We start from the raw sequence: 22,761 nt of genomic DNA on the forward strand, positions 1-22,761 counted from the left end.
ACGTTCCCCTGAGATTCATGCTCCAGGATTCCGATGCTCCAGTGACAATTTACTGTATCTCTCAAACACTCGTAATGACAATGGAACAAAGAAATTACATCGCAGTTCAATTCTACAGTCCCTAAGAGACTTCCCTCCAAGTGACTAATGTGGCGACGTGCATTGTACAGACGTTCGCCTGAGATTCACTCTCCAGGATTCCGATGCTCCACTGACAATTTACTGTATCCCTCAAACCCTCGTAATGACAATGGAACATAGAAATTGCATTGCAGTTAAATTCTACAGTCCCTGAGAGACTTCTCTCCAAGTGACTAATGTGGCGACGTGCATTGTACAGACGTTCCCCTGAGAGTCAGGCTCCAGGATTTCGATGCTCCAGTGACAATTTACTGTGTCCCTCAAACCCTCTTAATGACAATGGAACAACGGAATTGCATCGCAGTTCAATTCTACAGTCCCTAAGAGTCTTCTCTCCAAGTGACTAATGTGGCGACGTGCATTGTACAGACGTTCCCCTGAGGGTCAGGCTCCAAAATTCCGAAGCTCCAGTGACAATTTACTGTATCCCTCAAACCCTCCTCATAACAATGCTACAAAGAAATTGCATCGCAGTTCAATTCTACAGTCCCTAAGAGACTTCTCTACAAATGAATAATGAGGCGATGTGTATTGTACAGACGTTCCCCTGAGAGTCAGGCTCCAGGATTCCGATGCTCCAGTGACAATTTACTGTAACCCTCAAACCCTCGTAATGACAATAGAACAAAGAAATTGCATCGCAGTTAAATTCTACAGTTACTAAGAGACTTCTCCCCAAGTGACTAATGTGGCGACGAGCATTGTACAGACGTTCGCCTGATAGTCAGGCTCCAGGATTCCGAAGCTCCAGTGAAAATTTACTGTATCCCTCATAGACTCGTAATGACAATGGAACAACGGAATTGCATCGCAGTTCAATTCTACAGTCCCTAAGAGACTTCTCTCCAAGGGACTAATGTGGCGTCGTGCATTGTACAGACGTTCCCCTGAAGGTCACGCACCAGGATTCCGAAGCTCCAGTGACAATTTACTGTATCCCTCAAACCGTGGTAATGAGAATGAAACAAAGAAATTGCATCGCAGTTCCATTCTACAGTCCCTAAAAGACTTCTCTCCAAGTGACTAATGTGGCGATGTGCATTGTACAGACGTTCCCCTGGGAGTCAGGCTCCAGGATTCCGATGCTCCACTGACAATTTACTGTATCCCTCAAACCCTCGTAATGACAATGGAACAAAGAAATTGCATCGCAGTTCAATTCTACAGTCCCTAAGAGACTTGTCTCCAAGTGAATAATGTGGCGACGTGCATTGTACAAACGTTCCCCTGAGAGTCAGGCTCCAGGATTCCGATGCTCTAGTGACAATTTACTGTATCCCTCAAACCCTCGTGATGACAATGGAACAAAGAAATTGCATCGCAGTTCAATTCTACAGTCCCCAAGAGACTTCTCTCCAAGTGACTAATGTGGCGACATGCATTGTACAGACGTTCCCCTGAGAGTCAGGCTCCAGGATTCCGATGCTCCAGTGACAATTTACTATATTCCTCAAACCCTCGTAATGATAATGGAACAAAGAAATTGCATCGCAGTTCAATTCTACAGTTCCTAAGAGACTTCTCTCCAAGTGACTAAGGTGGCGACGTGCATTGTACAGACGTTCCCCTGAGAGTCAGGCTCCAGGATTCCGAAGCTCCAGTGACAGTTTACTGTATCCCTCAAACCGTGGCAATGACAATGAAACAAAGAAATTGCATCGCTGTTCAATTCTACTGTCCCTAGGAGACTTCTCCGAGTGACTAATGTGGCGACGTGCATTGTACAAACGTTCCCCTGATATTCAGGCTCCAGGATTCCGATGCTCCAGTGAGAATTTACTGTATCCTTCAAACCCTCGTAATGACAATGGAACAAAGAAATGGCATCGCAGTTCAATGCTACAGTCCCCAAGAGACTTCTCCCCAAGTGAATAATGTGGTGTCGAGCATTTTACAGACGGTCTCCTGAGAGTCAGGCTCCAGGATTCCGATGCTCCAGTGACAATTTACTGTATAACTCAAACGCTCCTAATGACAATGGAACAAAGAAATTGCATCGCAGTTGAGATGTACAGTCCCTAAGAGACTTCTCTCCAAGTGACTAATGTGGCGACGTGCATTGTACAGACGTTCCCCTGAGGGTCAAGCTCCAAAATTCCGAAGCTCCAGTGACAATTTACTGTATCCCTCAAACCCTCCTCATAACAATGCTACAAAGAAATTGCATCGCAGTTCAATTCTACAGTCCCTAAGAGACTTCTCTACAAGTGAATAATGAGGCGACGTGCATTGTACAGACGTTAACCTTAGAGTCAGGCTCCAGGATTCCGATGCTCCAGTGACAATTTACTGTAACCCTCAAACCCTCGTAATGACAATGGAACAAAGAAATTGCATCGCAGTTCAATTCTACAGTCCCTAAGAGACTTCTCCCCAAGTGACTAATGTGGCGACGAGCATTGTACAGACGTTCGCCTGATAGTCAGGCTCCAGGATTCCGAAGCTCCAGTGACAATTTACTGTATCCCTCATAGACTCGTAATGACAATGGAACAAAGAAATTGCATCGCAGTTAAATTCTACAATCTCTAATAGACTTCCCTCCAAGTGACTAATGTGGCGACGTGCATTGTACAGACTTTACCCTGAAAGTCAGGCTCCAGGATTCCGATGCTCCAGTGACAATTTACTGCACCCCTCAAACCCTCGTAATGACAATGGAACAAATAAATTGCATCGCAGTTCAATTCTACAGTCCCTAAGAGACTTGTCTCCAAGTAACTAATGTGGCGTTGTGCATTGTACAGACGTTCCCCAAAGGGTCAGGCTCCAGGATTCCTAAGCTCCAGTGACAATTTACTGTATCCCTCAAACCGTGGTAATGAGAATGAAACAAAGAAATTACATCGCAGTTCAATTCTACAGTCCCTAAGAGACTTCTCTCCAAGTGACTAATGTGGCGACGTGCATTGTACAGACGTTCCCCTGAGATTCAGGCTCCAGGATTCCGAAGCTCCAGTGACAATTTTCTGTATCCCTCAAACCCTCGTTATAACAATGGAACAAAGAAATTGCATCGCAGTTCAATTCTACAGTCCCTAAGAGACTTCTCTCCAAGTGACTAATGTGGCGACGTGCATTGTACAGACGTTCCCCTGAGATTCAGGCTCCAGGATTCCGATGCTCCACTGACAATTTACTGTATCCCTCAAACCCTCGTAATAACAATGGAACAAAGAAATTGCATCGCAGTTCAATTCTACAGTCCCTAAGAGACTTCTATCCAAGTGACTGATGTGGCGACGTGCATTGTACAGACGTTCCCCTGAGACTCACGCTCAAGGATTTCGATGCTCCAGTGATAACTTACTGTATCCCTCAAACACTCGTAATGACAATGGAAGAAAGAAATTGCATCGCAGTTCAATTCTACAGTCCCCAAAGCGACTTCTCTCCAAGTGACTAATGTGGCGACGTGTATTGCACAGATGTTCCCCTGAGATTCAGGCTTTACGATTCCGATGCTCCAGTGACAATTTACTGTATCCCTCAAACCCTTGTAATGACAATGGAAGAAAGAAATTACATCGCAGTTCAATTCTACATTCCCTAAGCGACTTCTCTCCAAGTGACTCATGTGGCGACGTGCATTGTACAGACGTTCCCCTGAGAGTCAGGCTCCAGGATTCCGAAACTCCAGTGACAATTTACTGTATCCCTCAATCCGTGGTAATGCCAATGAAACAAAGAAATTGCATCGCTGTTCAATTCTACAGTCCCTAAGAGACTTCTCCGAGTGACTAATGTGGCGACGTGCATTGTACAAACGTTCACCTGAGAGTCAGGCTCATATATTCCGAAGCTCCAGTGACAGTTTACTGTATCCTTCAAACCCTCGTTATAACAATGGAACAAAGAAATTGCATAGCAGTTTAATTCTACAGTCCCTAAGAGACTTCTCTCCAAGTGACTAATGTTGCGACGTGCATTGTACAGACGATCAGCTGAGAGTCACGCTCCAGGATTCCGATGCTCCAGTGACGATATACTGTATCCCTCAAATCCTCGTAATGACAATGGAACAAAGAAATTGCATCGCAGTTAAATTCTACAGTCCCTAAGAGATTTCTCTCCAAGTGGCTAATGTGGCGACGTGCATTTTACAGACGTTCCCTGAGTGTGAGGCTCCAGAATTCCGATGCTCCAGTGACAATTTACTGTACCCTCAAACCCTCGTAATGACAATGGAACAAAGAAATTGCATCGCAGTTCAATTCTACAGTCCCTAAGCGACTTCTCTCCAAGTGACTAATGTGGCGACGTGCATTGTACAGACGTTCCCCTGCGAGCCAGGCTAGAGGATTCCGAAGCTCCAGTGACAATTTACTGTATCCCTCAAACCGTGGTAATGACAATGAAACAAAGAAATTGCATCGCTGTTCAATTCTACAGTCCCTAAGAGACTTCTCCGTGTGACTAATGTGGCGACTTGCATTGTACAAACGTTCCCCTGAGAGTCAGGCTCCAGGATTCCGAAGCTCCAGTGACAATTTACTGTATCCCTCAAACCGTGGTAATTCTAATGAAACAAAGAAATTGCATCGCTGTTCAATTCTACAATCCCTAAGAGACTTCTCCGAGTGACTAATGTGGCGACGTGCACTGTACAAACGTTCCCCTGAGAGTAAGGCTCCAGGATTCCGATGCTCCAGTGACCATTTACTGTATCCCTCAAACCCTCGTAATGACAATGGAACAAAGAAATTGCATCGCAGTTCAATTCTACAGTCCCCAAGAGACTTCTCCCCAATGACTAATGTGGCGTCGTGCATTGTACAGACGTTCGCCTGAGAGTCTGGCTCCAGGATTCCGAAGCTCCAGTGACAATTTACTGTATCCCTCAAACCCTCGTAATGACAATGGAACAACGGAATTGCATCGCAGTTCTATTCTACAGTCCCTAAGAGACTTCTCTCCAAGTGACTATTGTGGCGTCGTGCATTGTACAGACGTTCCCCTGAAGGTCAGACTCCAGGATTCCGAAGCTCCAGTGACAATTTACTATATCCCTGAAACCGTGGTAATGAGAATGAAACAATGAAATTGCATCGCAGTTCCATTCTACAGTCAATAAAAGACTTCTCTCCAAGTGACTAATGTGGCGACGTGCATTGCACAGACGTTCCCCTGAGAGTCAGGCTCCAGCATTCCGATGCTCCACTGACAAATTACTGTATCCCTCAACCCCTCGTAATGACAATGGAACAAAGAAATTGCATCGCAGTTAAATTCTACAATCTCTAATAGACTTCTCTCCAAGTGACTAATGTGGCGACGTGCATTGTACAGACTTTACCCTGTAAGTCGGGCTCCAGGATTCCGCTGCTCCAGTAACAATTTACTGTATACCTCAAACCCTCGTAATGACAATGGAACAAATAAGTTGCATCGCAGTTCAATCCTACAGTTCCTAAGAGACTTCTCTTCAAGTGACTAATGTGGCGATGTGCATTGTACAGACGTTCCCCTGAGAGTCAGGCTCCAGGATTCCGATGCTCCACTGACAATTTACTGTATCCCTCAAACCCTCGTAATGACAATGGAACAAAGAAATTGCATTGCAGTTCAATTTTACAGTCCCTAAGAGACTTCTCTCCATGTGAATAATGTGGCGACGTGCATTGTACAAAAGTTCCCCTGAGAGTCAGGCTCTAGGATTCCGATGCTCCACTGACAATTAACTGCATCCCTCAAACCCTTGTAATGACAATGGAGCAAAGAAATTGCATCGAAGTTCAATTCTACAATCCCTAAGAGACTTCTCTCCAAGTGACTAATGTGGCGACTTGTATTGCACAGATGTTCCCCTGAGAGTCAGGCTCCAGGATTCCGATGCTCCAGTGACAATTTACTGTATACCTCAAACCCTCGTAATGACAATGGAACAAAGAAATTGCATCGCTGTTCAATTCTACAGTCCCTAAAAGACTTCTCTCCAAGTGACTAATGTGGCGACGTGCATTGTACAGACGTTCCCCTGAGAGTCAGGCTCCAGCATTCCGATGCTCCACTGACAAATTACTGTATCCCTCAACCCCTCGTAATGACAATGGAACAAAGAAATGGCATCGCAGTTCTATTCCACAGTCCCTAAGAGACTTCTATCCAAGTGAATAATGTGGCGACGTGCATTGTACAAAAGTTCCCCTGAGAGTCAGGCTCCAGGATTCCGATGCTCGAGTGGCAATTTACTGTATCTCTCAAACCCTCATTATGACAATGGAACAAAGAAATTGCATCGAAGTTCAATTCTACAGTCCATAAGAGACTTCTCTCCAAGTGACTAATGTGGCGAGTGCATTGTACAGACGTTCCCCTGAGATTCAGGCTCCAGGATTCCGATGCTCCACTTACTGTATCCCTCAAACCCTCGTAATAACAATGGAAAAAAGAAATTGCATCGCAGTTCAATTCTACAGTCCCTAAGAGACTTCTCTCCAAGTGACTGATGTGGCGACGTGCATTGTACAGACGTTCCCCTGAGACTCACGCTCCAGGATTTCGATGCTCCAGTGATAAATTACTGTATCCCTCAAACCCTCGCAATGACAATGGAAGAAAGAAATTGCATCGCAGTTCAACCCTACAGTCCCTAAGAGACTTCTCTCCAAGTGACTAATGTGGCGACTTGTATTGCACAGATGTTCCCCTGAGAGCCAGGCTCCAGGATTCCGATGCTCCAGTGACAATTTACTGTATACCTCAAACCCTCGTAATGACAATGGAACAAAGAAATTGCATCGCAGTTCAATTCTACAGTCCCTAAGCGACTTCTCTCCAAGTGACTAATGTGGCGACGTGCATTGTACAGACGTTCCCCTGAGAGTCAGGCTAGAGGATTCCGAAGCTCCAGTGACAATTTACTGTATCCCTCAAACCGTGGTAATGACAATGAAACAAAGAAATTGCATCGCTGTTCAATTCTACAGTCCCTAAGAGACTTCTCCGTGTGACTAATGTGGCGACTTGCATTGTACAAACGTTCCCCTGAGAGTCAGGCTCCAGGATTCCGAAGCTCCAGTGACAATTTACTGTATCCCTCAAACCGTGGTAATTCTAATGAAACAAAGAAATTGCATCGCTGTTCAATTCTACAGTCCCTAAAAGACTTCTCTCCAAGTGACTAATGTGGCGATGTGCATTGCACAGACGTTCCCCTGAGAGTCAGGCTCCAGCATTCCGATGCTCCACTGACAAATTACTGTATCCCTCAACCCCTCGTAATGACAATGGAACAAAGAAATGGCATCGCAGTTCTATTCCACAGTCCCTAAGAGACTTCTATCCAAGTGAATAATGTGGCGACGTGCATTGTACAAACGTTCCCCTGAGAGTCAGGCTCCAGGATTCCGATGCTCCAGTGACAATTTACTGTATCCCTCAAACCCTCGTAATGACAATGGAACAAAGAAATTGCATCGCAGTTCAATTCTACAGTCCCCAAGAGACTTCTCTCCAAGTGACTAATGTGGCGACGTGCATTGTACTGACGTTCCCCTGAGATTCAAGCTCCAGGATTCCGATACTCCACTGACAATTTACTGTATCCCTCAAACCCTCGTAATGACAATGGAACAAAAAAATTGCATCGCAGTTCAATTCTACAGTCCCTAAGAGACTTCTCTCCAAGTGACTAATGTGGCGACGTGCATTGTACAGACGTTCCTCTGAGATGCAGGCTCCAGGATTCCGATGCTCCACTGACAATTTACTGTATCCCTCAGACCCTCGTAATGACAATGGAACAAAGAAATTGCATCGCAGTTCTACCCTACAGTCTCATTGAGACATCTCTCCAAGTGCCTAATGTGGTGTCATGCATTGTAGAGACGTTCCCCTGAGATTCAGGCTCCAGGATTCCGATGCTCCAGTGACAATTTACAGTATCTCTCAAACCCTCGTAATGACAATGGAACAAAGAAATTGCATCCCAGTTCGATTCTACAGTCCCTAAGAGACTTCTCTCCAAGTGACTAATGTGGCGACGTGCATTGTACAGACGTTCCCCTGAGAGTCAGGCTCCAGGATTCCGAAGCTCCAGTGACAGTTTACTGTATCACTCAAACCCTCGTAATGACAATGGAACAAAGAAATTGCATCGCAGTTCAATTCCACAGTTCCTAAGCGACTTCTCTCCAAGTGACTAATGTGTCGACGTGCATTGTACAGACTTTACCCTGTAAGTCAGGCTCCAGGATTCCGATGCTCCAGTAACAATTTACTGTATACCTCAAACCCTCGTAATGACAATGGAACAAATAAATTGCATCGCAGTTCAATCCCACAGTTCCTAAGAGACTTCTCTTCAAGTGACTAATGTGGCGATGTGCATTGTACAGACGTTCCCCTGAGAGTCAGGCTCCAGGATTCCGATGCTCCACTGACAATTTACTGTATCCCTCAAACCCTCGTAATGACAATGGAACAAAGAAATTGCATTTCAGTTCAATTTTACAGTCCCTAAGAGACTTCTCTCCAAGTGAATAATGTGGCGACGTGCATTGTACTAACGTTCCCCTGAGAGTCAGGCTCTAGGATTCCGATGCTCCACTGACAATTTACTGCATCCCTCAAACCCTTGTAATGACAATGGAGCAAAGAAATTGCATCGAAGTTCAATTCTACAGTCCCTAAGAAACTTCTCTCCAAGTGACTAATGTGGCGACGTGCATTGTACAGACGTTCCCCTGAGATTCAGGCTCCAGGATTCCGATGCTCGAGTGGCAATTTACTGTATCTCTCAAACCCTCATTATGACAATGGAACAAAGAAATTGCATCGAAGTTCAATTCTACAGTCCCTAAGAGACTTCTCTCCAAGTGACTAATATGGCGACGTGCTTTGTACAGACGTTCCCCTGAGATTCAGGCTCCAGGATTCCGATGCACCACTTACTGTATCCCTCAAACCCTCGTAATAACAATGGACTAGAGAAATTGCGTCGCAGTTCAATTCTACAGTCCCTAAGAGACTTCTCTCCAAGTGACTGATGTGGCGACGTGCATTGTACAGACGTTCCCCTGAGACTCACGCTCCAGGATTTCGATGCTCCAGTGATAAATTACTGTATCCCTCAAACCCTCGTAATGACAATGGAAGAAAGAAATTGCATCGCAGTTCAACCCTACAGTCCCTAAGAGACTTCTCTCCAAGTGACTAATGTGGCGACTTGTATTGCACAGATGTTCCCCTGAGAGTCAGGCTCCAGGATTCCGATGCTCCAGTGACAATTTACTGTATACCTCAAACCCTTGTAATGACAATGGAACAAAGGAATTGCATTGCAGTTCAATTCTACATTCCCTAAGCGACTTCTCTCCAAGTAACTAATGTGGCGACGTGCATTGTACAGACGTTCCCCTGAGAGTCAGGCTCCAGGATTCCGAAGCTCCAGTGACAATTTACTGTATCCCTGAAACCGTGTTAATGACAATGAAACAAAGAAAATGCATCGCAGTTAAATTCTACAGTCCCTAAGAGATTTCTCTCCAAGTGGCTAATGTGGCGACGTGCATTTTGCAGACGTTCCCTGAGTGTCAGGCTCCAGAATTCCGATGTTCCAATGACAATTTACTGTAGCCCTCAAACCCTCGTAATGACAATGGAACAAAGAAATTGCATCGCAGTTCAATTCTACAGTCCCTAAGAGATTTCTCCGAGCGACTAATGTGGCGACGTGCACTGTACAAAAGTTCCCCTGAGAGTCAGGCTCCAGGATTCCGAAGCTCCAGTGACAGTTTACTGTATCCTTCAAACCCTCGATATAACAATGGAACAAAGAAATTGCATAGCAGTTCAGTTCTACAGTCCCTAAGAAACTTCTCTCCAAGTGACTAATGTTGCGACGTGCATTGTACAGACGATCAGCTGAGAGTCACGCTCCAGGATTCCGATGCTCCAGTGACGATTTACTGTATCCCTCAAATCCTCGTAATGACAATGGAACAAAGAAATTGCATCTCAGTTAAATTCTACAGTCCCTAAGAGATTTCTCTCCAAGTGGCTAATGTGGCGACGTGCATTTTACAGACATTCCCTGAGTGTCAGGCTCCAGAATTCCGATGCTCCAGTGACAATTTACTATACCCCTCAAACCCTCGTAATGACAATGGAACAAAGAAATTGCATCGCAGTTCAATTCTACAGTCCCTAAGCGACTTCTCTCCAAGTGACTAATGTGGCGATGTGCATTGTACAAACGTTCCCCTGAGAGTCAGGCTCCAGCATTCCAATGCTCCAGTGACAATTTACTGTATCCCTCAAGCAATCGCAATGACAATGGAACAAAGAAATTGCATCGCAGTTCAGATCTATAGTCCCCAAGAGACTTCTCCCATAGTTAATAATGTGGTGACGTGCATTGTACAGACTTTCCCCTGAGAGTCAGGCTCCAGTATTCCGATGCTCCAGTGACAATTTACTGTATCCCTCAAACCCTCGTAATGACAATGGAACAAAGAAATTGCATCGCAGTTCAATTCTACAATCTCTAATAGACTTCTCTCCAAGTGACTAATGTGGCGACGTGCATTGTACAGACTTTCCCCTGAGAGTCAGGCTCCAGGATTCCGAAGCTCCAGTGACAATTTACTGTATCCCTGAAACCGTGGTAATAAGAATGAAACAAAGAAATTGCATCGCAGTTCCATTCTACAGTCCCTAAAAGACTTCTCTCCAAGTCACTAATGTGGCGATGTGCATTGTACAGACGTTCCCCTGAGAGTCAGGCTCCAGCATTCCGATGTTCCACTGACAATTTACTGTATCCCTCAAACCCTCGTAATGACAATGGAACAAAGAAATTGCATCGCAGCTCAATTCTACAGTCCCTAAGAGACATCTCTACAAGTGAATAATGTGGCGACGTGCATTGTACAAACGTTCCCCTGAGAGTCAGGCTCCAGGATTCCGATGCTCCAGTGACAATTCACTGTATCCCTCAAACCCTCGTAATGACAATGGAACAAAGAAATTGCATCGCAGTTGAATTCTACAGTTCCTAATCGACTTCTCTCCAAGTGACTAATGTGGCGACGTGCATTGTACAGACGTTCGCCTGATAGTCAGGCTCCAGGATTCCGAAGCTCCAGTGACAATTTACCGTATCCCTCAAACCCTCGTAATGACAATGGAACAACGGAATTGCATCGCAGTTCAATTCTACAGTCCCTAAGAGACTTCTCTCCAAAAGACTAATGTGGCGTCGTGCATTGTACAGACGTTCCCCTGAAGGTCAGGCTCCAGGATTCCGAAGCTCCAGTGACAATTTACTGTATCCCTGAAAACGTGGTAATGAGAATGAAACAAATAAATTGCATCGCAGTTCCATTCTACAGTCCCTAAAAGACTTCTCTCCAAGTGACTAATGTGGCGACGTGCATTGCACAGACTTTCTCCTGAGAGTCACGCTCCAGGATTCCGATGCTCCAGTGACAATATACTGTATCCCTCAAACCCTCGTAATGACAATGGGACAAATAAATTGCATCGCAGTTCAATTTTACAGTCCCTAAGACACTTCTCTCCAAGTGAATAATGTGGCGACGTGCATTGTACAAACGTTCCCCTGAGGGTCAGGCTCTAGGATTCCGATGCTCCACTGACAATTTACTGCATCCCTCAAACCCTTGTAATGACAATGGAACAAAGAAATTGCATGGCAGTTCAATTCTACAGTCCCCAAGAGACTTCTCTCCAAGTGACTAATGTGGCGACGTGCATTGTACAGGCGTTCGCCTGAGAGTCAGGCTCCAGGATTCCGATGCTCCAGTGGCAATTTGCTGTATCCCTCAAACCCTCATAATGACAATGGAACAAAGAAATTGCAACGAAGTTCAATTCTACAGTCCCTAAAAGACTTCTCTCCAAGTGACTAATGAGGCGATGTGCATTGTACAGACGTTCCCCTGAGAGTCAGGCTCCAGGATTCCGAAGCTCCAGTGACAATTTTATGTATCCCTCAAACCCTCGTTATAACAATGGAACAAAGAAATTGCATCGCAGTTCAATTCTACAGTCCCTAAGAGACTTCTCTCCTAGTGACTAATGTGTCGACGTGTATTGTACAGACGTTCCCCTGAGATTCAGGCTCCAGGATTCCGATGCTCCACTGACAATTTACTGTATCCCTCAAACCCTCGTAATAACAATGGAACAAAGAAATTGCATCGCAGTTCAATTCTACAGTCCCTATCTGACTTCTCTCCAAGTGACTGATGTGGCGACGTGCATTGTACAGACGTTCCCCTGAGACTCACGCTCCAGGATTTCGATGCTCCAGTGATAACTTACTGTATCCCTCAAACCCTCGTAATGACAATGGAAGAAAGAAATTGCATCGCAGTTCAACCCTACAGTCCCTAAGAGACTTCTCTCCAAGTGACTAATGTGGCGACGTGTATTGAACAGATGTTCCCCTGAGATTTAGGCTTTACGATTCCGAAGCTCCAGTGACAATTTACTGTATCCCTCAAACCGTGGTAATTCTAATGAAACAAAGAAATTGCATCGCTGTTCAATTCTACAGTCCCTAAGAGACTTCTCTGCAAGTGACTAATGTGGCGTCGTGCATTGTACAGACGTTCCCCTGAAGGTCAGGCTTTAGGATTCCGAAGCTCCGGTGACAATTTACTGTATCCCTGAAACCGTGGTAATGAGAATGAAACAAAGAAATTGCATCGCAGTTACATTCTACAGTCCCTAAAAGACTTCTCTCCAAGTGACTAATGTGGTGATATGCATTGTACAGACGTTCCCCTGAGAGTCAGGCTCCAGCATTTCGATGCTCCACTGCCAATTTACTGTATCCCTCAAACCCTCGTAATGACAATGGAACAAAGAAATTGCATCGCAGTTCAATTCCACAGTTCCTAAGCGACTTCTCTCCAAGTGACTAATGTGGCGACGTGCATTGTACAGACGTTCCCCTGAGAGTCAGGCTCCAGGATTCCGAAGCTCCAGTGATAATTTACTGTATCCCTCAAACCGTGGTAATTCTAATGAAACAAAGAAATTGCATCGCTCTTCAAATCTACAGTCCCTAAGAGACTTCTCCGAGTGACTAATGCGGCAACGTGCATTGTACAAACGTTCTCCTGAGAGTCAGGCTCCAGGATTCCGATGCTCCAGTGACAATTTACTGTATACCTCAAACCCTCGTAATGACAATGGAACAAAGAAATTGCATCGCAGTTAAATTCTACAGTCCCTAAGAGATTTCTCTCCAAGTGGCTAATGTGGCGACGTGCATTTTACAGACGTTCCGTGAGAGTCAGGCTCCAGAATTCCGATGCTCCAGTGACAATTTACTGTACCCCTCAAACCCTCGTAATGACAATGGAACAAAGAAATTGCATCGCAGTTCAATTCTACAGTCCCTAAGCGACTTCTCTCCAAGTGACTAATGTGGCGACGTGCATTGTACAGCCGTTCCCCTGAGAGTCAGGCTAGAGGATTCCGATGCTCCAGTGACAATTTACTGTATCCCTCAAACCGTGGTAATGACAATGAAACAAAGAAATTGCATCGCTGTTCAATTCTACAGTCCCTAAGAGACTTCTCCGTGTGACTAATGTGGCGACGTGCATTGTACAAACGTTCCCCTGAGAGTCAGGCTCCAGGATTCCGATGCTCCAGTGACAATTTACTGTATCCCTCAAACCCTCGTAATGAATATGGAACAAAGAAATTGCATCGCAGTTCAGTTCTATAGTCCCCAAGAGACTTCTCCCCAAGTGAATAATGTGGTGACATGCATTGTACAGACGGTCACCTGAGAGTCAGGCTCCAGGATTCCGATGCTCCAGTGACAATTTACTGTAGCCCTCAAACGCTCCTAATGACAATGGAACAAAGAAATTGCATCGCAGTTCAATTCTACACTCCCTAAGATACTTCTCTCCAAGTGACTAATGTGGCGACGTGCATTGTACAGACTTTCCCCTGAGAGTCAGGCTCCAGGATTCCGACGCTCCAGTGACAATTTACTGTATCCCTCAAATCCTCGTAATGACAATGGAACAAAGAAATTGCATCGCAGATCAATTCTACAGTCCCTAAGAGACTTCTCCCCAAGTGAATAATGTGGTGACGTGCATTGTACAGACGGTCTCCTGAGAGTCAGGCTCCAGGATTCCGAAGCTCCAGTGACAATTTACTGTATCCCTCAAACCGTGGTAATGAGAATGAAACAAAGAAATTGCATCGCAGTTCAATTCTACAGTCCCTAAAAGACTTCTCTCCAAGTGACTAATGTGGCGATGTGCATTGTACAGACGTTCCCCTGAGAGTCAGGCTCCAGCATTCCGATGCTCCACTGACAATTTACTGTATCCCTCAAACCCTCGTAATGACAATGGAACAAAGAAATTGCATCGCAGTTCAATTCTACAGTCCCTAAGAGACTTCTCTCCAAGTGAATAATGTGGCGACGTGCATTGTACAAACGTTCCCCTGAGAGTCAGGCTCCAGGATTCCGATGCTCCAGTGACAATTTACTGTATCCCTCAAACCCTCGTAATGACAATGGAACAAAGAAATTGCATCGCAGTTCAATTCTACAGTTCCTAAGCGACTTCTTTCCAAGTGACTAATGTGGCGACGTGCATTGTACAGACGTTCCCCTGAGAGTCAGGCTCCAGGATTCCGAAACTCCAGTGACAATTTACTGTATCCCTTCAACCGTGGTAATTCTAATGAAACAAAAAAATTGCATCGCTGTTCAATTCTACAGTCTTTAAGAGACTTCTCTCCAAGTGACTAATGTGGCGTCGTGCATTGTACAGACGTTCCCCTGAAGGTCAGGCCCTAGAATTCCGAAGCTCCAGTGACAATTTACTGTATCCCTGAAACCCTCGTAATGACAATGGAACAAAGAAATTGCATCGCAGTTCAATTCTACAGTCCCTAAGAGACTTCTCTCCAAGTGAATAATGTGGCGACGTGCATTGTACAAACGTTCCCCTGAGAGTCAGGCTCCAGGATTCCGATGCTCCACTGACAATTTACTGTATCCCTCAAACCCTCGTAATGACAATGGAACAAAGAAATTGCATCGCAGTTCTTTTCTACAGTCCCTAAGAGACTTCTCTCCAAGTGAATAATGTGGCGACGTGCATTGTACAAACGTTCCCCTCAGAGTCAGGCTCCAGGATTCCGATGCTCCAGTGACAATTTACTGTATCCCTGAAACCCTCGTAATGACAATGGAACAAAGAAATTGCATCACAGTTCAATTCCACAGTTCCTAAGCGACTTCTCTCCAAGTGACTAATGTGGCGACGTGCATTGTACAGACGTTCCCCTGAGAGTCAGGCTCTACGATTCCGAAGCTCCAGTGACAATTTTCTGTATCCCTCAAACCGTGGTAATTCTAATGAAACAAAGAAATTGCATCGCTGCTCAATTCTACAGTCCCTAAGAGACTTCTCCGAGTGACTAATGTGGCGACGTGCATTGTACAAACGTTCCCCTGAGAGTCAGGCTCCAGGATTCCGATGCTCCAGTGACAATTTACTGTATCCCTCAAACCCTCGTAATGACAATGGAACAAAGAAATTGCATCGTAGTTCAATTCTACAGTCCCCAAGAGACTTCTCTCCAAGTGACTAATGTGGCGACGTGCATTGTACAGACGTTCCCCATAAATTCAAGCTCCAGGATTCCGATACTCCACTGACAATTTAGTGTATCCCTCAAACCCTCGTAATGACAATGGAACAAAAAAATTGCATCGCAGTTCAATTCTACAGTCCCTAAGAGACTTCTCTCCAAGTGACTAATGTGGCGACGTGCATTGTACAGACGTTCCTCTTAGGTTCAGGCTCCAGGATTCCGATGCTCCAGTGACAATTTACAGTATCTCTCAAACCCTCATAATGACAATGGAACAAAGAAATTGCATCCCAGTTCAATTCTACAGTCCCTAAGAGACTTCTCTCCAAGTGACTAATGTGGCGACGTGCATTGTACAGACGTTCCCCTGAGAGTCAGGCTCCAGGATTCCGGTGCTCCACTGATAATTTACTGTATTCCTCAAACCCTCGTAATGACAATGGAACAAAGAAATTGCATCGCAGTTCAACCCTACAGTCCCTGAGAGGCTTCTCTCCAAGTGACTAATGTGGCAACGTGCATTGTACAGACGTTCCCCTGAGAGTAAGGCTCCAGGATTTCGATGCTCCAGTGACTATTTACTTTGTCCCTCAAACCCTCGTAATGACAATGGAACAAAGAAATTGCATCACAGTTCAATTCTACAGTCCCTAAGAGACTTCTCTCCAAGTGAATAATGTGGCGATGTGCATTGTACAGACATGCCTCTGAGAGTCAGGCTCCACGATTCCGATGCTCCAGTGACAATTTACTGTATCAATCAAACCCTCGTAATAACAATGGAACAAAGAAATTGCATCGCAGTCCAATTCTACAGTCCCTAAGAGACTTCTCTCCAAGTGATTAATGTGGCGACGTGCATTGTACAGACGGTCTCCTGAGAGTCAGGCTCCGGACTCCGATGCTCCACTGACAATTTACTGTATCCCTCAAACGCTCCTAATGACAATGGAACAAAGAAATTGCATCGCAGTTCAATTCTACAGTCCCTAAGATACTTCTCTCCAAGTGACTAATGTGGCGACGTGCATTGTACAGACATTCCCCTGAGAGTCAGGCTCCAGTATTCCGATGCTCCAGTGACAATTTGCTGTATCCCTCAAACCCTCATAATGACAATGGAACAAAGAAATTGCATCGCAGTTCAATTCTACAATCCCTAAGAGACTTCTCTCCAAGTGACTAATGTGGCGACGTGCATTGTACAGACTTTCCCCTGAGAGTCACGCTCCAGGATTCCGATGCTCCAGTGACAATTTACTGTATCCCTCAAACCGTCGTAATGACAATGGAACAAAGAAATTCCATCGCAGTTCAATTCTACAGTCCCTAAGAGACTTCTCTACAAGTGACTAATACGGCGATGTGCATTGTACGGACGTTCCACTGAGAGTCAGGCTCCAGGATTCCGATGCTCCACTGACAATTTACTGTATCCCTCAAACCCTCGTAATGACAATGGAACAAACAAATTGCGTCGCAGTTCAACCCTACAGTCCCTAAGAGACTTCTCTCCAAGTGACTTATGTAGCGACGTGAATTGTACAGACGTTCGCATGAGAGTCAGGCTCCAGGATTCCGATGCACCAGTGACAATTTACTGTATCCCTCAAACCCTCGTTATAACAGTGGAACAAAGAAATTGCATCGCAGTTCAATTCTACAGTCCCTAAGAGACTTCTCTCCAAGTGACTAATGTGGCGACCTGCATTGTACAGACGTTCCCCTGAGAGTCAGGCTCCGGGATTTCGATGCTCCAGTGACAATTTACTGTGTCCCTCAAACCCTCGTAATGACAATGGAACAAAGAATTTCCATCGCAGTTCAATTATACAGTCCCCAAGAGACCTCTCTCCAAGTGACTAATTTGGCGACCTGCTTTGTACAGACGTTCCCCTGAGAGTCAGGCTCCAGGATTCCGATGCTCCACTGACAATTTACTGTATCCCTCAAACCCTCGTTATAACAATGGAACAAAGAAATTGCATCGCAGTTCAACCCTACAGTCCCTATGAGAGTTCTCTCAAAGTGCCTAATGTCGCGTCATGCATTGTAGAGACGTTCCCCTGAGATTCAGGCTCCAGGATTCCGATGCTCCAGTGACAATTTACTGTATCTCTTAAACCCTCGTAATGACAATGGAACAAAGAAATTACATCCCATTTCAATTCTACAGTCCCTAAGAGACTTCTCCCCAAGTGACTAATGTAGCGACGTGCATTGTACAGACGTTCCCCTGAGAGTCAGGCTCCAGGATTCCGAAGCTCCACTGACAATTTACTGTATCCCCTGAACCCTCATAATGACAATGGAACACAGAAATTGCATCGCAGTTCAATTCTACAGTCCCTAAGAGACTTCTCTCCAAGTGACTAATACGGCGATGTGCATTGTACGGACGTTCCCCTGAGAGTCAGGCTCCAGGATTCCGATGCTCCAGTGACAATTTACTGTGTCCCTCAAACCCACGTAATGACAATGGTACAAAGAAATTGCGTCGCAGTTCAATTATACAGTCCCTAAGAGACTTCGCCCCAAGTGACTAATGTGGCGACCTGCATTGTACAGACGTTCCCCTGAGAGTCAGGCTCCAGGATTCCGAAGCTCCAGTGACAATTTACTGTATCCCTCAAACCCTCGTTATAACAATGGAACAAAGAAATTGCATCGCAGTTCAATTATACAGTCCCTAAGAGACTTCTCTCCAAGTGACTAATGTGGCGACCTGCATTGTACAGACGTTCCCCTGAGAGTCAGGTTCCAGGATTCCGATGCTCCACTGACAATTTACTGTATCCCTCAAACCTTCGTAATGACAATGGAACAAAGAAATTGCATCGCAGTTCAACCCTACAGTCCCTATGAGACTTCTCTCAAAGTGCCTAATGTGGCGTAATGCATTGTAGAGACGTTCCCCTGAGATTCAGGCTCCAGGATTCCGATGCTCCAGTGACAATTTCCTATATCCCTCAAACGCTCCTAATGACAATGGAACAAAGAAATTGCATCGCAGTTCAATTCTACAGTCCCTAAGATACTTCTCTCCAAGTGACTAATGTGGCGACGTGCATTGTACAGACTTTCCCCTGAGAGTCAGGCTCCAGTATTCCGATGCTCCAGTGACAATTTACTGTATCCCTCAAACCCTCGTAATGACAATGGAACAAAGAAATTGCATCGCAGTTCAATTCTACAATCTCTAATAGACTTCTCTCCAAGTGACAAATGTGGCGACGTGCATTGTACAGACGTTCCCCTGAGAGTCAGGCTCCAGGATTTCGATGCTCCAGTGACAATTTACTGTGTCCCTCAAACCCACGTAATGACAATGGAACAAAGAAATTGCATCGCAGTTCAATTATACAGTCCCTAAGAGACTTCTCCCCAAGTGACTAATGTGGCGACCTGCATTGTACAGACGTCCCCCTGAGAGTCAGGCTCCAGGATTCCGAAGCTCCAGTGACAATTTACTGTATCCCTCAAACCCTCGTTATAACAATGGAACAAAGAAATTGCATCGCAGTTCAATTATACAGTCCCTAAGAGACTTCTCTCCAAGTGACTAATGTGGCAACCTGCATTGTACAGACGTTCCCCTGAGAGTCAGGTTCCAGGATTCCGATGCTCCACTGACAATTTACTGTATCCCTCAAACCCTCGTAATGACAATGGAACAAAGAAATTGCATCGCATTTCAACCCTACAGTCCCTATGAGACTTCTCTCAAAGTGCCTAATGTGGCGTCATGCATTGTAGAGACGTTCCCCTGAGATTCAGGCTCCAGGATTCCGATGCTCCAGTGACAATTTACTGTATCCCTCAAACGCTCCTAATGACAATGGAACAAAGAAATTGCATTGCAGTTCAATTCTACAGTCCCTAAGATACTTCTCTCCAAATGACAAATGTGGCGACGTGCATTGTACAGACTTTCCCCTGAGAGTCAGGCTCCAGTATTCCGATGCTCCAGTGACAATTTACTGTATCCCTCAAACCCTCGTAATGACAATGGAACAAAGAAATTGCATCGCAGTTCAATTCCACAGTTCCTAAGCGACTTCTCTCCAAGTGACTAATGTGTCGACGTGCATTGTACAGACGTTCCCCTGAGAGTCAGGCTCCAGGATTTCGATGCTCCAGTGACAATTTACTGTATCCCTCAAACCCTCGTTATAACAATGGAACAAAGAAATTGCATCGCAGTTCAATTATACAGTCCCTAAGAGACTTCTCTCCAAGTGACTAATGTGGCGACCTGCATTGTACAGACGTTCCCCTGAGAGTCAGGTTCCAGGATTCCGATGCTCCATTGACAATTTACTGTATCCCTCAAACCCTCGTAATGACAATGAAACAAAGAAATTGCATCGCAGTTCAACCCTACAGTCCCTATGAGACTTCTCTCAAAGTGCCTAATGTGGCGACGTGCATTGTACAGACGTTCGCCTGAGAGTCAGGCTCCAGGATTCCGATGCTCCAGTGACAATTTACTGTATCCCTCAAATCCTCGTAATGACAATGGAACAAAGAAATTGCATCGCAGTTCAATTCTACAGTCCCTAAGAGACTTCTATCCAAGTGAATAATGTGGCGACGTGCATTGTACGGACGTTCCCCTAAGAGTCAGGCTCCAGGATTCCGATGCTCCAGTGACAATTTAGTGTATCCCTCAATCTCTCGTAATGACAATGGAACAAAGAAATTGCATCGCAGTTCAATTCTACAGTCCCCAAGAGACTTCTCCCCAAGTGACTAATATGGCGACGTGCATTGTACAGACGTTCGCCTGAGAGTCAGGCTCCAGCATTCCGATGCTCCACTGACAATTTACTGTATCCCTCAAACCCTCGTAATGACAATGGAACAAAGAAATTGCATCGCAGTTGAATACTACAGTCCCTAAGAAACTTCTCTCCAAGTGAATAATGTGGCGACGTGCATTGTACAAACGTTCCCCTGAGAGTCAGGCTCCAGGATTCCGATGCTCCAGTGACAATTTACTGTATCCCTCAAACCCTCGTAATGACAATGGAACAAAGAAATTGCATCGCAGTTCAGTTCTATAGTCCCCAAGAGACTTCTCCCCAAGTGCATAATGTGGTGATGTGCATTGTACAGACGGTCTCCTGAGAGTCAGGCTCCAGGATTCCGAAGCTCCAGTGACAATTTACTGTATCCCTGAAACCGTGGTAATGAGAATGAAACAAAGAAATTGCATCGCAGTTCAATTCTACAGTTCCTAAGCGACTTCTCTCCAAGTGACTAATGTGGCGACGTGCATTGTACAGACGTTCCCCTGAGAGTCAGGCTCCAGGATTCCGAAACTCCAGTGACAATTTACTGTATCCCTCAAACCGTGGTAATTCTAATGAAACAAAGAAATTGCATCGCTGTTCAATTCTACAGTCTTTAAGAGACTTCTCTCCAAGTGACTAATGTGGCGTCGTGCATTGTACAGACGTTCCCCTGAAGGTCAGGCTCCAGAATTCCGAAGCTCCAGTGACAATTTACTGTATCCCTGAAACCGTGGTAATGAGAATGAAACAAAGAAATTGCATCGCAGTTCCATTCTACAGTCCCTAAAAGACTTCTCTCCAAGTGGCTAATGTGGCGATATGCATTGTACAGACGTTCCCCTGAGAGTCAGGCTCCAGCATTCCGATGCTCCACTGACAATTTACTGTATCCCTCAAACCCTCGTAATGACAATGGAACAAAGAAATTGCATCGCAGTTCAATTCCACAGTTCCTAAGCGACTTCTCTCCAAGTGACTAATGTGTCTACGTGCAGTGTACTGACGTTCCCCTGAGAGTCAGTCTCCAGGATTCCGAAGCTCCAGTGACAATTTACTGTATCCCTTAAACCGTGGTAATTCTAATGAAACAAAGAAATTGCATCACTGCTCAATTCTACAGTCCCTAAGAGACTTCTCCGAGTGACTAATGTGGCGACGTGCATTGTACAAACGTTCCCCTGAGAGTCAGGCTCCAGGATTCCGATGCTCCACTGACAATTTACTGTATCCCTCAAACCCTCGTAATGACAATGGAACAAAGAAATTGCATCGCAGTTCAACCCTACAGTCCCTATGAGACTTCTCTCAAAGTGCCTAATGTGGCGTCATGCATTGTAGAGACGTTCCCCTGAGATTCAGGCTCCAGGATTCCGATGCTCCAGTGACAATTTACTGTATCTCTCAAACCCTCGTAATGACAATGGAACAAAGAAATTACATCCCATTTCTATTCTACAGTCCCTAAGAGACTTCTCTCCAAGTGACTAATGTAGCGACGTGCATTGTACAGACGTTCCCCTGAGAGTCAGGCTCCAGGATTCCGAAGCTCCACTGACAATTTACTGTATCCCCTAAACCCTCATAATGACAATGGAACACAGAAATTGCATCGCAGTTCAATTCTACAGTCCCTAAGAGACTTCTCTCCAAGTGACTAATACGGCGATGTGCATTGTACGGACGTTCCCCTGAGAGTCAGGCACCAGGATTCCGATGCTCCACTGACAATTTACTGTATCCCTCAAACCCTCGTAATGACAATGGAACAAAGAAATTGCATCGCAGTTCAACCCTACAGTCCCTATGAGACTTCTCTCAAAGTGCCTAATGTGGCGTCATGCATTGTAGAGACGTTCCCCTGAGATTCAGGCTCCAGGATTCCGATGCTCCAGTGACAATTTACTGTATCCTTCAAACGCTCCTAATGACAATGGAACAAAGAAATTGTATCGCAGTTCAATTCTACAGTCCCTAAGATACTTCTCTCCAAATGACTAATGTGGCGACGTGCATTGTACAGACTTTCCCCTGAGAGTCAGGCTCCAGTATTCCGATGCTCCAGTGACAATTTACTGTATCCCTCAAACCCTCGTAATGACAATGGAACAAAGAAATTGCATCGCAGTTCAATTCTACAATCTCTAATAGACTTCTCTCCAAGTGACTAATGTGGCGACGTGCATTGTACAGACTTTCCCCTGAGAGTCAGGCT

Source organism: Schistocerca gregaria, chromosome 7 (genome assembly GCF_023897955.1).
Source record: "Schistocerca gregaria isolate iqSchGreg1 chromosome 7, iqSchGreg1.2, whole genome shotgun sequence".
In the NCBI taxonomy this organism is placed as follows: domain Eukaryota; kingdom Metazoa; phylum Arthropoda; class Insecta; order Orthoptera; family Acrididae; genus Schistocerca; species Schistocerca gregaria.